A 15321-nucleotide genomic window follows, 5' to 3' on the forward strand; every position below is an offset into this window, starting at 1 on the left:
CTATCTGCAAAACTTGACAGCCACCACCCCATGATCAGGACACAACCACCAAATTGGGTATTCAGGATAGCGTTTGCCAGCAGAACCAGAAGAATGACCTGTACCTCACTTCTTTCTTTCAAATCTTATGCAAGTGCATTTGAGTGGTGAACATGAATCACATTTAGTCCCCTATCTTAGAGATTCAAGGAATTAGTGTTCTGTTTTCCAGCTCTTCCATGCAGAAAGACACACTAGAAATAAATTAAAAAATAATAAAACATCAGTACACCAGATCATTCACACCATGTGGATGCCTCCTCAACAAGGCATAGTAAAAGCCAGAGGGGATTTTCACTTAGGAATAATGCAGATGAGATTAGTTGGGAGGAACTAATCAGGAACATACCCGTGATAATCCTTCCCCAAGAGTAGTAAAGGAATATGGGAAAGAACAAGAACAGAACACACACACCCCTCTAAAGTAGAGAGGACAGGGGTAGAGATGAGTTTTGTACCTCTCAACTTGGTATTCTATCACTAGAACATACAAGGGCTATGCTACCTTATTAAGAATCCTGGCCATACCAAATGGAAAATCTGCAGTAAAATGTTTTCTGATCTGACTTATAATTTATGTGGCAAACTTGTCCCTACTGGAAGTATACTCTCCTAGAGTATAAGAGCATTCTACATTCCTACCAACAATGTAGGGCTGGCCCTGGTGACATTATATACCTGGAATACAATAAATATGAGTGCTAATGCATATTAGCGTAGCACATACACTAAAATTAGAATGATACAGAGATTAGCATGGCTCTTCTGCAAGGATGACACACAAATTTGTGAAGTGTCCTATGAAGAGGGTAGGAGAGACAGTCTTGAGTCCCTGAGGCCATACATGTCCCATTTCCTGTCAGCAGTTGTATAGTATGGAGAGATAATCTTTGCACTTTGAGGAGGGAGAGGGCAGCAACAGGGTGACTTTACATTTAACTCAATGCTGCAAGATCACAGTGGAGAGTAAAGCAATGCTGGGCTTAGCCAGCGCCTGCACATGGAGGGAGCATGTGGATCATAGCCAGCCAGAGGGGAATTGCCTATACTAACAGTTAAAACTTGAGTTATTTGGCAAGCCTCACCACTGTGGGCCAAACTGCTCCGGGATTTTAGGTAAGCTTGCAAGGCAGTCTAAGACCCAAGGACTGCAATTCCTAGGCAACTCTTGGTGCTAGGCTGGGCTCAGAGCTACCTCCAACATGGTAACGTCTGGGACACAAGGGTACCTTCCTGAGCTTTGGCAGAGCCCAGAGATAGAAGAGGAAACAGAGCATGAAGAATCATGATCCCTTTCTAGAGCTTTTGAGAGAGATTGATGGAACAAGACAGACATCAAAAGAGGGCTGGCTTCAGCCAAAACAACGAAGCTGGAAGACAAAAACATCCAATGTCTGGAGATGTTTTCCAGGGTAGAAAGTGGGACAGGGTCTAACAATACTCACCTCGGGGCCCTAGGGCATCAAGATAGGGATGTAAAATCTTTGGGAAGAATTGTGGAAAGAGAATCCCAGTAGCTGCTCCCTCCAGACAGATCCCACTCCAGCTCAGTGTGGACAATGAGGAGACATCAAAACAGCCACAGAGGAGTTGGGGGCATCTGCATCCCAGAGACCATGTTGTGAGTCCCTGTATGCTTGTCTCCTGGCCCAGAATGATAGCAGCTGCAATAAGGGGCTCTCTCTGCTTTACAGTGTGTTTGCCCCTAGGCAAAAGGGGTTGGGGCCCCCTGCAGCCTCTGCTCTTCCTCCAGGAAGTAGGAACCTTGGAGGTGGGCTGGCAGCATCCCTCCAGAGCTAAACTGCTTCTGCGCAAAGCAGTCCCCAGTGACTGCAGTCCCTGCCTTACACCCTGGGCATAGAGAAGCCCCTTTGTATCTCTCACCTGGAAGCACCACTCTTGCCAGGCAATGAAGTCCCAACCTTCTGTATCTCTTGCTGCAGCTGGACCAGCTCCTTGTCATGGTCATGGTCCTTGATGCTGATGCTGGTGTCTGTAGCCTGGCCTAGGACAGGCCAGTGGGAGTTCATGTGAGGAGGGTTTCAAGCTTCTAGGCCCCAGGGCTATGTGTTTTGTAAGAAAGGCACTGGTCCCAGCTCTTACCCACACAGGGAACCGTCTGAGTCTCTGAGTACTCATATTTCCTTCTTGAGGCAAGTCTAGTGCTTCCACAAGACACCACAGTCCACAGATTTGGCCCCCTGGGCTCTCTGGTTGGTAAAAGAGGAGGGAAAATTGGGCCTGCTCTCAATAAAGAAAATTCATCAAGCCTGCAGTTTTGGACGACCGAAGTAGACAACCTTTAGAATATAGATTGTTACCCAGCTTTCTCCTGCTAAGCAGGGTAAGTTTCTGGAGAAAAGAAAACATCACCAGCTACTCTCATGAACAGTTGAAAAAGACCTTTTTGTGTGGCAGGAGCCTGGCCTGAGGTTTAATCCTGTTTCGACCACATAACAATTCACAGCAGGTCTGTTGAAGGGCAGCTCAAGAGTTCAGCTACATCTCTGTTTAGCTATTTAGCATAATCAACAACTTCTTGAGTTCCTCATTTTCCTTGGAAGCTGCTGCTATCTGCTTCTCAAAGTTTCTCACCACTGTCTAGAACAACTCACTTCTTTTCTACCAAATGGAACAGACAGGTGAGAGAAGAGAATAGTTAAGAAACTAACCCAAGCATGCTAACTCCGTTTTTCCATGCTTTTACTCCCTGGCTTCTCTCCTTCCTGCACACAAGCATCCCCATATTACCTGCTTTGAGTTTTGCCAATTTTACCTGTGGGCTGGCTCCTATCTGACACTTCAGGTTGTTGAGAATGTCAGCCTGTGGGTGGGAAAAGAGGGGAGGGAGGATGAATGGTGAAGAGCTTGCTCCTGGAAACGCCTCCCTCAACCCTCCTGATACTCACTTCCCTGGCAACTCCTGCATCATCTGCTGTTTCCCACATTTGCTGCCCCCACTCCTCGAGCTTCTGCAGCTCCCTGTCCTTCCTCTTCAGCTCATAGTCAGACTGCACCTTCTGGCTGATTAACTAGTTTTGCAAACACTTCACCTGGTAGAGTAGAGGGGAGCATTAAACAGGAAAGGCACATGCAGGACCCACAGAGCCACCAGCAAGGCGAAATAAATCAGACCCCATGCATGGAAAAAAAGAACAAGACCTTCCACAAACAAGTGAGGCAGTCACAGCCATGGGAAGCATGCCATCCATCCCTGCCCTTTCAAGCCAAGGCCTGCTACTCTAACTGTTGCCAAGCTGGGCCCAGGCCACACCACAGCCCGTTGGTCTGTTCCTGGGCCTGTACAGCAGCAATCATTGCTCACATGTTTGCATCTGGGCCTGGAGTAGGGCGGGAAAGGAAAGCCATTCTCCCAAGATACTGGTTCTTAAACATTATTGGGCATCAGTATCACCTGGAAGGCTTGTTAAATCACACATTGCAGAGCTCACAGTTTCTGATTCAGCAGGTCTGAAGTGGGCCCTGGAATCTCCATTTCTAACAAGTACTCAGGTGATGCTCATGTGCTGGTGCAGAGACCGCAATTTGAGAACTGCTGCTCTAAGCCTTACCCTGGCTACTTTTAGCCTTCACATCCTCACTCTTCTAGAGTCTGAGCGGCCTTTAATGGCAGGAAATGACTCTGTACACCTACCTTCTTTACATGCCCATTTTATCTTATCCTAAACCTTCAGGGAGTGATAAGACAGATGCCCACCACCCTCAGAGACCCCTCTGTAGCATAGTTAAGAATGCCTAGGATCTGTAACAGAGAGCTGGGTTCAAGTCTTAATTCTTCTACTTACAGGTTAGCACCACAGCAAGTTACTAACTGCTGAACCTCTGCTACCTCATCCATGAGATGGGGATAAAATCCTGCCTCCTAGGTAATACATGCCAAGTGCTTTATCTAGTGCCAAGCATCAGTGTATGCCTAATCATTGTGAGTTTATTGTTAGAAGAATCTTTTCAGGCAGATTTATTTGCCTCAGTCTTCTTTTTATTTAATCTATCCAACAGTCCCATCATGTGTGGCTCAGCCCTCAAGCCCTATCTTTAATACTTGACTCTTTCTGCTTTCATTGCTCAAATTATACTCCCCATAATCTCTCTCCTAAACTATTGCAAGTCTCCTAAATTTTTTTAAACTCCTCTTTGCTAAATTCACTTACCGCTCTAGCATCCCGAGCCTCTTCCTAAAGCACAGCTAGCATCATGACATAACTCTGCTCTGAAAACCTTCAAGGACTTCTCAATATGGTCAGTCTTTCCTTACTATGAGCGAATGGGTGGGGAAGCACTGGTTAGAGAGAGTGTCTGCCCTCTCCAACCGGATCTGCTGATAATCCTACTTTCTTTCAGGAGCAGATGTTAAAAGGCCCTTTCCTCCTTCTGATGCCCTAATATGCATTTTCTCTCCTTCCCTAAATTTTCATAGTACTTTGTATTGTGTCAGTATTATAATAGTGTTCCTTAAATTACAGAGCTGCATGTCATTCTTTAGGCTGGGTGGTCTCTAAAGCCAGGAACCTGGTTGCATTCCTCTTTATATCCCCTAGAACTCAAACACCATGTTGTTAATTCACTTATTTAATAAACAGTGATTCTAAAACTACTTCAGAAAGTATTTTAACATATTTGAGATTCAGAGTGTTTTCTCCTCATCATAAAAACCATCCTCCAGCTTGTTTTTTATGCTCCCTTGTTTTCATTTGGTGCTTTTCATGTTCTGCAGTCACCTTCTAGAAGTCTGAACAAAATTGCAAAGAATGGGCATTCTGGTTCCTGTGCAGCTCTCAAAATAGAGTTCATTTTACCAGCCCTGGACCAGAGGGGAGCCCACCTCCATGAAGGACGAGTCTCAGGCCTGGCAACATTCACCACAAACTGACCGAAGAGCCTTTGGGCCTTGAGTGAATATCAGTGGTAGCCTGGCAGTACGTTCCATGAACCTGTGGTAGTGCTGGCCACAGGGTAAGGCCCTTCTGCCTGTGAAAGGGGAGGAAAGAGTAGGAAGAACTGTCTTGTGGCTTGACGGCCAGCTCAACCACACTAGAATAGAACACTGGCAGATTTCTAAGGTTTTTTTACTCTAGTCCCTGGCTTTCACATGGCATCTCCGGATCTACCTGGACCCTGGGGGAATGCACCACCCTGAACCGAAGGGCACAAGCCTGAATAGCTTTGCCCCCTGCTGAATGTAGAGCTCTAGGGCCTTGAGTGAACATACGCAGTAGCCAGGGAGTGGTTACAGTGCACCTTGAGTGAGTCAAGTCCCTGCAAAGTCCCAGTGGTGGCGGCCATAGGGTATTGCATCACCCCATCTGCAGCTCCAAATGGCTCAGCACAGAGAGACTCCATTTGGGAGAAAATAAGGGAAAAGAACAAGAGTCTCTGCCTGGTACTCAGATAATTCTTCCAGATCTTATCCAAGACCATCAAGGCAGTACCTCTATGAGTCTGCAGGAACTACAGTGTTACTGGGCTTGAGGTACCCGTTAATGCAGATCTGGCTTAGATCACAACACTCAAGACCTTTTAAATACCTGGAAATCCTTCCCAAGATGAACAAGTACAAACAAGCCCAGACCGTGAAGACTACAATAAATACCTCGCTCTCCAATGCCCAGACACAGAAGAACATTCCCAAGTATCAGGACTACCCAAGAAAACATGACCTCACCAAATGAACCAAATAGGATACTAGGGAGAAATCCTGGAGAAACAGAGGTATGTGACCTTCAAAGAATTCAAAACAGAGATAGGTGACCTTCAGACAATTCAAAATAGCTATCTTGAGGAGACTTAAAGAAATTCAAGATAACACAGAGAAGGAATTCAGAATTCTATCAGATAAATTTAATGAAGAGATTGAAATAATTAAAAATAATCAAGAAATTCTGGAGCTGAAAAATGCAAGTGGCTTACTGGAGAATACATCAGAGTCTTTTAATAGCAGAACTGATAAAGCAGAAGAAAGAATCAGAGAGCTTGAAAACAGGCTACTTGAAAATACACAGTCAGGGAGACAAACAAAACAAATAAAAAAAAAAATGATGCATACCTACAGGATCCAGAAAATAGACTCAAAAGGACAAAATCTACGAGTTATTAGCTTTAGAGAGGATATAGAGAAAGAGACAGGTATAGAATATTTATTCAAAAGTATAATAACAGAGAACCTCCCAAACCTAAAGATACCAATATCCAAGTACAAGAAGATCATAGAACACCAAGCAGATTTAACCCAAAGAAGATTCATTCAAGGTATTTAATAATCAAACTCCCAAAGGTCAAGGACAAAGAAATAATCCTAACAGAAGCAAGAGAAAATAAACAAATAATATAAAATGTAGCTCTAATACATCTGGCAGCAGACTTTTCCATGGAAATCTCACAGGCCAGCAGAAAGTAGTGTGACATATTTAAAATGATGAAGAAAAAATATTTTACCATAGAATAGTATATATGGTGAAAACATCCTTTAAACATGAAGAATAAATAAAATCCTTCCCAAACAAAAATTGAGGGATTCCATGACCACCAGGCCTGTCCTACATAAAATGCTAAAGGGAGTTTTTCAATCAGAAAGAAAAGGATGTTAAGGAGCAATAGGAAATCAACTGAAGGTACAAAACTCACTGGTAATGGTAAATGCACAGAAAAATACATAATATTGTAACACATAACTGTGGTGTGTTAAGTACTTTTATCTTAAGTAGAAAGACTAAATGATGAGCCAAACAAATAACTACAACAACTTTAAGGAACATAGATGTATAAAAAAATTAAACAGAAACAGGAAAAAGTTAAAAAGTGCAAGGTTGAAGTAAAAGCATAGAGTTATTAGTTGTCCTTTTGCTTGTTAGTTTGTTTATGCAAGCAGTTTTGGGTTGTAAGACAGTATTTGCAAGTCTCATGGTAACCTCAAATCAAAAAATATACCACATATTCACAAAAAATAAAGAGCAAGAAATTAAATCATACCATCAAAGAAAATCACCTTGACTAAAAGGAAGATAGGAGAGAAGAAAAAAGAGAAGAACACAAAACAAGAAAAAAATGACAAATTGGCAAAAGTAGGTCAGTCCTTATTTATCAATTATAACAATGAATATAAATTAACTAAACTCTCCAATCAAAAGACACCAAATGGTTGAATAGAGAGAAAAATAAGAGCCATTGATCTGTTGCCTACAAGAATGTCACCTTCGCCTATAAAGACACACATAAGCTGAAAATAAAGCAATTGAAAAAGCTACTCCATGCCAATGGAAACCAAAAAAGATCAGGAATTGCTATACTTATATCAGAAAAAAAAATAGATTTCAAGACAAAACTGTAACAAGGGAACAAGCAGTCCTTTGTATAATGATAAATAGTTCAATCCAGCAAGAGGCTATTGTAACTATATTGTAATATATAATTGTAAATATATATGCACCCAACACTGCGGCATCCAGATATACAAAGTACATTAGAACTAATGAGAGAGATAGATCTCAATACAATAATAGCTGGAGACTTCAATACCACTCTTTGAGCATTGGACAGATCTTCCAGATGAAAATCAACAAAGAAATATTGGACTGAATCTTCACTATACACCAAATGGACTTAATAGAGATTTACAGAACATTTCATCCAATGGCTGCAGAATACACATTCTTTTCCTCAGCACATGGACCATTCTCAAGGACAAGTCATATGTTAGGTCACAAAACAAGTCTTAAAACATTCAAAATAATTGAAATTATATCAAGCCTCTTCTCTGACCACAATGGAAAAAAACTAGAAGTCACTAACAAGAGGAATTTAGGAAACTATGAAAACACATGGAAATTAAACAATATGCTCCTGAATAACCCAGGGGGTCAATGAAGGAAATCGAAAATTTATTTAAACAAATGACAACAGAAACACAACATACCAAAACGTGTGGGATACAGCAAAAGCAGTACTAAGCAGGAAGTTTATAATCATAAGCACTTAGATCAAAAACAAAGAATAACTTGAAATAAAAAACCTAACTGTGTCTTAAATAACTGGAAAAGCAAGAGCAAACCAACCCAAAATTAGTACCAAAGAAGTAATAAAGATCAGAACAGAAATAGATAAAATTGAAATGAAGAAAACAACACAAAAGATCAACAAAACAAAAAGTTGGTTTTTGAAAAGTTAAACAAAATTGACAAACCGTTAGCCAGACTAAGTAAAAAAAGAGAAAATACCGAAGTAAAATCAGAGATGAAAAAGACAACATTTCAACCGATACAATAGAAATTCAGAGGATCATTAGTGGCTACTATCAGCAACTCTATGTGAAATTGGAAAATCTAAAAGAAATTGGTAAATTCCTAAACACATACAACCTATGAAGATTAAACAATGAGGAAATCCAAAGCTGGAATGAACCAATAACAAGTAATGAGATTGAAGGCATACTAAAAATTATCCCAGCAAAGAAAAGGCTGGAACCCCAATGGCTTCACTGCCAACCATTTAAAGAAGAATGAATACTAATCTTACTCAAACTATTCTGAAAAATAGAAGAAGAAAAAACACTTCCTAACTCATTCCATAAGGCCAGCATTACCCTGATTGATACCAAAATCAGACAAAGACATATCAAAAAAAGAAAACCGCAGGCCAATATCCCCAATGAACACTGAGGAAGAAATCTTCAACAAAATACTAGCAAACCAAATTCAACAATACATTAAAAAGACCATGCATCATGATGAAGTGATATTTATCCCAGGGATGCAAGGATGGTTTAACATAGGCAAATCAATCAATGTGATACATCATATCAACAGAACGAAAGACAAAAAATAAATAATTCTTTGATGTTGTAAAAGCATTTGATAAAATTCAACATCTCTTCATGATAAAAACTATAAACAAACTGGGTATAAAAGGAACACACCTCAACATAATAAAAGCCATATCTGATAGACTCCATAGCTAATATACAAAATGGGGGAAAACTGTAAACTTTTCATCAAAGATGTGGAACATGACAAGGATGCTCACTCTCGCCATTATTATTCAACATAGTACTAGAAGTCCTAGTTGGCACAATCAGACAAGAGAAAGAAATAAAGGGCCTCCAAATTGGAAAGGAAGAAATCAAATTGTCCTTCTTTGTGGGTGATATGATCTTATGTTTGGAAAAACCTAAAGACTTCACAAGAGAATTATTAGAATTGATAACCAAATTAATAAGGTAGCAGGAGAAAAAAATCTACGTACAAAAATTAGTAGCATTTCTATATACCAACAGCAAACAGTTTGAAAAAGTAATCAAGAAGGTAATCCCATTTATGATAGTCACAAATAAAATTAAATACCTAGGAATTAACCAAAGAAATGAAAGATATCTACAATGAAAACTATGAAACACTGATGCAAGAAATTGAAGAGGACACACACACAAAAAGAGATATTTCATGTTCATGGATTGGAAAAATCAATGTTGTAAAAATGTCCATACTACCCAAAGCAATCTACAGATTCAATGCAATCCTTATCAAAATACCAATGACATTCTTCACAGAATAGAAAAAATAATCCTAAAGTTTATATAGAACCAGAAAAGACCCAATATAGCCACAGCTATCCTAAGCAAAAAGAACAAAATTAAACAAATTTACAAGGAAAACACAACCTCATTAAAAAATGGGCAAAGGACATGAACAGACACTTCCCAAAAGAAGACATTTATGCAGCCAACAAACATAAAAAGAAGCTCAACGTCACTGATCCTTAGAGTAATGCAAGTCAAAACCACAATGAGATATCATCTCATGCCAGTCAGAAAGGCAATTATTAAAAAGTCAGGAAACAACAGATGCTGGCAGGGTTGTGGATAAAAGGCAACACTTTTACACAGTTGATGGCTATGTAAATCAGCTCAATATTGTGGAAGTGAGTGTGGTGATTCCTCAAAGATCTAGAAGAAGAAATACCATTTGACCCAGCAATCCCATTACTTGGTATATACCCAAAGGAATGTAAATCATCCTATTATAAAGATACATGCACGCGTATGTTCATTGCAGCATTATTCACAATAGTAAAGACATGGAAACAACCCAAATGCCCATCAAAGATAGACTGGATAAAGAAAATGTGGTATATATATATACACCATGAAATACTATGCAGTCATAAAAAGGAATGAGATCATGTCCTTTGCAGGGACATGGATGCAGCTGGAAGCTGTTAGCAAACTAACACAGGAACGGAAAACTAAACACTGCACATTGGAAAACTAAACACTGCACATTGGAAAACTAAACACTGCACATTCTGCCTTATAAGTGAAAGCTGAATGATGAGAATATATGGACACATAGTAGGGGGGAACAACACTAACTGGGACCTATGTAGGGGGCCAGGGGGAGGAAGAGCATCAGGAAAAATAGCTAATGGATGCTTGGCTTAATACCCAGGTGATGGGTTGATTTGTGCAGCAAATCACATGGCACACGTTTACCTATGTAAAAAACCTGCACATCCTGCATATGTACCCCAGAACTTAAAATAAAAGTTGAAGAAAAAAAAAGAGAATCCAACAGAAAAAAAAATGCTATCAAGGATGTGAAGAAAAGGGAACCCTCATACAGAGTTGGTGTGAATGTAAATTGGTGCCACCGCTATGGAGAACAATTTGGAAGTTCCTCAAAACACTAAAAATTAAGCCATCATATGATCCGGCAATCCCATGATAGGTATTCTATTAGTCCATTCTCACACTGCTATAAAGAACTTCCTGAGACTGGGTAATTTATAAAGGAAAGAGGTTTAATTAACTCACAGATCCTTATGGCTGGGGAGGCCTCAGGAAACTTACAATCATCATGGAAAATGAAGGGGAGGCAAGAACCTTCTTCACAAGATGGCAGGAGAGAGAATGTATGCAGAAAGAACTACCAAACAGTTGTAAAACCATCAGATCTCATGAGAACTCTGAGTAGCATTTTACATTTCTATAATATATGCTATCTTTCTGTATTATGCTACAAGTCACAGATCACTTCTTTCGAAAGTTTGCTCACATTGGAACCATCTTGAGAGCTTTTGAACCTCCCCATCACTATCACCAATACCATGTTCCAGTTGCCCCCCGCATTAATTAAATCAGGATATGTGAAGGATTTAGGAGTCAGGCAAATGTAGTTTATAGAGATTCCCAGGTGATTCCAACACACAAGCAGGTTTCAGAACCAGTAGATAGATTGTAATTATTTCCCACCTCCACGCAGTGAAGCAAATTGCTGCTCTTCTCTCTCTAAATCTCTAAGACGCTTCTTCAGCTCTTATGCTGCACTATGATTCCAGAGGGGCTCAAAGTGGAGTCAGTACCCCAGAGCAATCCTCTCCCAATCGAGTGCAGAAAGCCTAGGAAGAAGGGGCTTCATTATTAAAGAAGGGGATGGGGATCCATGGGGCCACCTAATGCCCCATCAGAGATAAGATCACTAAGTCTCATAAATATAGTACCACTGCCCTCTCAACCCCAATGCATCCGTCTCACCTCAAAGGGGCAAAACTCTCTATTTTTTGGTTTCAGGGCAAAGCATCTCAGTGAGATCAACTGGACCTAACTGAGAACCAGAAATGGTTGAGCAGGAAAATGTAAATGTCCAGAAGTGGGAATTAAAATAGAGAAATGCCAAAGAAAGGGATCCTATAAGGGGATAGGTTATCACAGAGGTAAAGCAATTATACCCACAGAGCAGAAAATTCACAGGCCTGGACAAACTCAGAGTCAAGGAAATGTAAACTAAGTAATGGAAAAGCCCCAGTTACTACCTGGGATCAAAAAACTTTCTTTCCTCATGAGGTTCCGTGGTGCCTACTAAAGCTAGGAAAGTGTTAGGAAAAGAAAGATTTCCCCCAGCTTTCTGCAAAACAGCCTTAAGTACAAAAAGGAGTGGAGCCTACTCCAGCATTGCTTACTTCAACCTCAATTACATTTCCTGCCTGTTTCCTCTAATAATAAAGTTTTAAAAAAACAACTGGAAAATACTTCAGGGATCAAATAGTCAAATTTTCCTATTCTACTCATAAAAGGAGAAACTCTTGTCACAGTAAATGGCAAAGCCAGAAACAAATCCAAGTACTTTAATGACAAATTAAATTTTTCACTGTGCCATGTTTCCTCACTCTCTAATTCATCTTCTACCATCTCTAATCTACTCATTTCCCAGCCAGCCAAGTCAGAGAATGAATTGTTACCTAGTTTAGCCAGTCTCAGAAAGCCCCTTTTCCTAAAACAACTCTTTTTAGAGGTCACCTTGCTTTCTCATTGGATGGTCTCTAAAAAGAGAAAGAAGAAAGAAAAAAGAAAAACTGTGAAGAAATGATGTAAGATGAAAGTGAAAAGAGTGGCTGTTCAATGTCATTTCACCTTAAGAATTCCGAAGATTTTCAACATGAAAACCAGGCTCCCAAGGCCGTCGTAGTTGTTCACTATTTCTCAACCTTGATTACACGTTAGAAATGCTTGGGGAGGTTTTAAAATTCCCCATGCCCAGACCAATTAAATCAGAATCTCTGAATAGGAAACCCAGACAGCAGAATTTTTAAGGCTTCCCAGATGATTCCAATGTGTAGAATCACTGCTCTAACAAGACATGTTAGCTCCTCCCTCAGACTCTAACGCTGATCAGCTGGGGTATAAGCTTTTCTGAGTAGGGAACAGCTGAGTATAAGCAAGGGCATTTCTCTGGGGGCAGAAAGGTACAAAGTAAGGTTAAGCAGCCACCCAACAGCTAATAAAGGTACACTTTAATTTCAAAATAAAGCCTCTAATTTTATTGAGTCAAGCTTCATTTTATCTTCTAGCTTTTTTCTCTTTTTCTGTCCCATAAAATTATAGTGATAAAACAGTAATGTTAATGGGATCAATACTGTTTATTATTAAAGGTGGATATCATACCTTTTCTTGACAGTCCTCAATGAACAACCACAGCTAAAATAAACAATGCATGTCCTACTACCTGTCTGCTAAGCTGGCTGTTGGTTCTTGCTTTCCACATCCCGAGACCAACACTTCCACCTATCAGGCTTAACTAAGGAGTCACCTGCATGGATGAAATCTGGGAAGGCTTTAAAAGCGAAGTATCCATCTGGTTAGCATTGATCTACTACCACCTCAAACAAGTACAGCTTGGATGTTATTAGTTGGCTAGGATTTGGGTAGTGGAAAATAATTAAGAAGGTAGTTCACAGGGTGGAGAAAACACAGAGGCAGAAAACCATATGTATATTTGGAAGTCCATAGTATCACACTGGAACCCCTTAAATTCATGGCTGAGCATTTCTGTCTGATTCCAGGTAAGTACACTGGACTATATTTCAGATGTGTCTTTATAAATGAGTTGGGAGAGGCCGTGTGGTCTCATGAAAGACAACAGGATTTGAACGAAGATTCAAATATGACCGCTGACACTAACTAGTCCTATGTCCATGGGGGAAGTTCTTAACCTCCCTTAGCTTCAGCTTGCTCACCTGTAAAACAGGGATAATAGTATAGGCTATATATTTATAGGCTTGTTTTAAAGATTAGTGTTCTTCTATGCAAGTACCTAGTATGGTGAATGAAAATAATGAGTGCTCAATAAATAATTGACAAGATGAATAATAATAGCATTTGCATTCACAGCACCAGTTGTTTTTGGAGCAGTTAGATGGAAATAGCTTACATCCCAAACTTAGAACTTCCACTTTATTCAGTTTTTATTGTTTTTGAAAGCTTGACATGAGCAATATTCATAGGTATGCAATTGAAGTTATTATAAAGTCCTTTTAATTTTTAGTTTTAAGATACTGAAATGATATGAGAAGGCTTAAATCAGTGAGACCAATTTAATCAAATGGTCTGATTTTTACAGCAATGGGAAAAAAGATTCTATAATGAATACGGTGGGCAGAATTGGAGAAATGAGTATAAAATGAACAAATTTGATACTGAGAGATTTCTTGCTAAATATGTGGAGAAATAACTCACTTTTTGCAGAGTATTTAGTAGCGAAATAATCCAACATAACCTAGCAAAAAGGTGTATAGAAACTTCTTTCTGCTGGTTGTGTTTCAGACAAGTTACCAACAAATGAATAAAGTATTTTATTGATCAAAGAAAGAATTAAGTAGCTGTGTGGCCTTAGGATGTTTCTTAACTTCTCTGGGCATCCAGTTCCTCATCAGTAAGGTTAGAATAATAGTTATGATAGGTTGTTGTTGTGTGTGTGGAACTAATGAGCTGGTGGTGCATGTAAAGCACTTAGTATAGTGTCTATTGCTTTCAGTTGTTGGCTATCATTTTTATGTTGCTAGGATTAAAACAATTTAATAGAAAGATTTAAAGGTATATCAGAGAACAGTGATATGCTGATTTTTCAATACCTGATTCTGCCACAAGATTAAAGGTTTAGATGTGGCACAAGCTCTTGGGGTCCTTGCTTATTTCATTTGTCAGGTAGGAACTACTAAACTTACAAAAGCACTAACAGGAGTTCTGTGTTTTACTCAAGCAGATTAGTTATGCTAAGAGCTAACACTTCTGTTAAACCCTTCTATGACTTTTTCTACAAAGTTTGCTTCAGAAAGTTTTGTTTAAAAAGTTTTCAATTTCTAACAATGAGAGATCCTTTATAGTCATAACTAGCCTTGTCATAACTCTGAACAATACTTGAGGAATAAGCATGAATTTAAGGTAAAGAAGCAAACAAGAATCTGCTAGCATAGAGTCTGCCTATCAGGGCATTCATCCTTAAGCAATGATCCCAGTGGACCCTACAAAAGCCATGGCAAGTCTTTCTACTTTATTTGCTTATTATCAAATATTCCTTAAGCGCTTAGGGTTGGCCACCTTGCTATGACAAGCAGTCCCCAAGTTTCAGTGGTTTCGCACTACAAGATTTAGTTCTTATACAGAAAATCCAGTCGGATATTCCTAATCAGCAGCTTTTGTCCTGCTGATGACTAAATTTGAGATACTTCTATTAGCAACTCCACTATGTCCTAGGATCTCTTCAGAGCCCTCTGCTAGATGCTCCACACTCACCCAGACAACAGGCAAAATGAAGATTAACTCAGAAAATTGAGTGCCTAATACTTAACCCCCTTATCGCAAAATGCACACACAACCACTTCTGCCCACAGTGAATTGGCAAGAACCAGTTATGTAGTCCCACCTAGATGCAAGAAAAGTTGGGAAAAGTAGTCAGGTAACCACTTTCCAGAAAGAACTCTACACTATGGAAAAAGGAG

At 39.7% G+C, this 15321-nt stretch overlaps 1 non-coding gene across 1 annotated transcript; it reads left to right on the forward strand.

Moving 5' to 3' along the window:
• Positions 1 to 743: 743 nt before the first annotated feature.
• On the forward strand, positions 744 to 847 carry LOC129035935 (U6 spliceosomal RNA). The gene has a single exon (XR_008502419.1). It is a non-coding gene; the product is annotated as a U6 spliceosomal RNA (small nuclear RNA).
• The last annotated feature ends 14474 nt before the right edge of the window (positions 848 to 15321 follow it).

This window comes from Pongo pygmaeus, chromosome 3 (assembly GCF_028885625.2).
Source record: "Pongo pygmaeus isolate AG05252 chromosome 3, NHGRI_mPonPyg2-v2.0_pri, whole genome shotgun sequence".
Classification (NCBI taxonomy): Eukaryota; Metazoa; Chordata; class Mammalia; order Primates; family Hominidae; genus Pongo; species Pongo pygmaeus.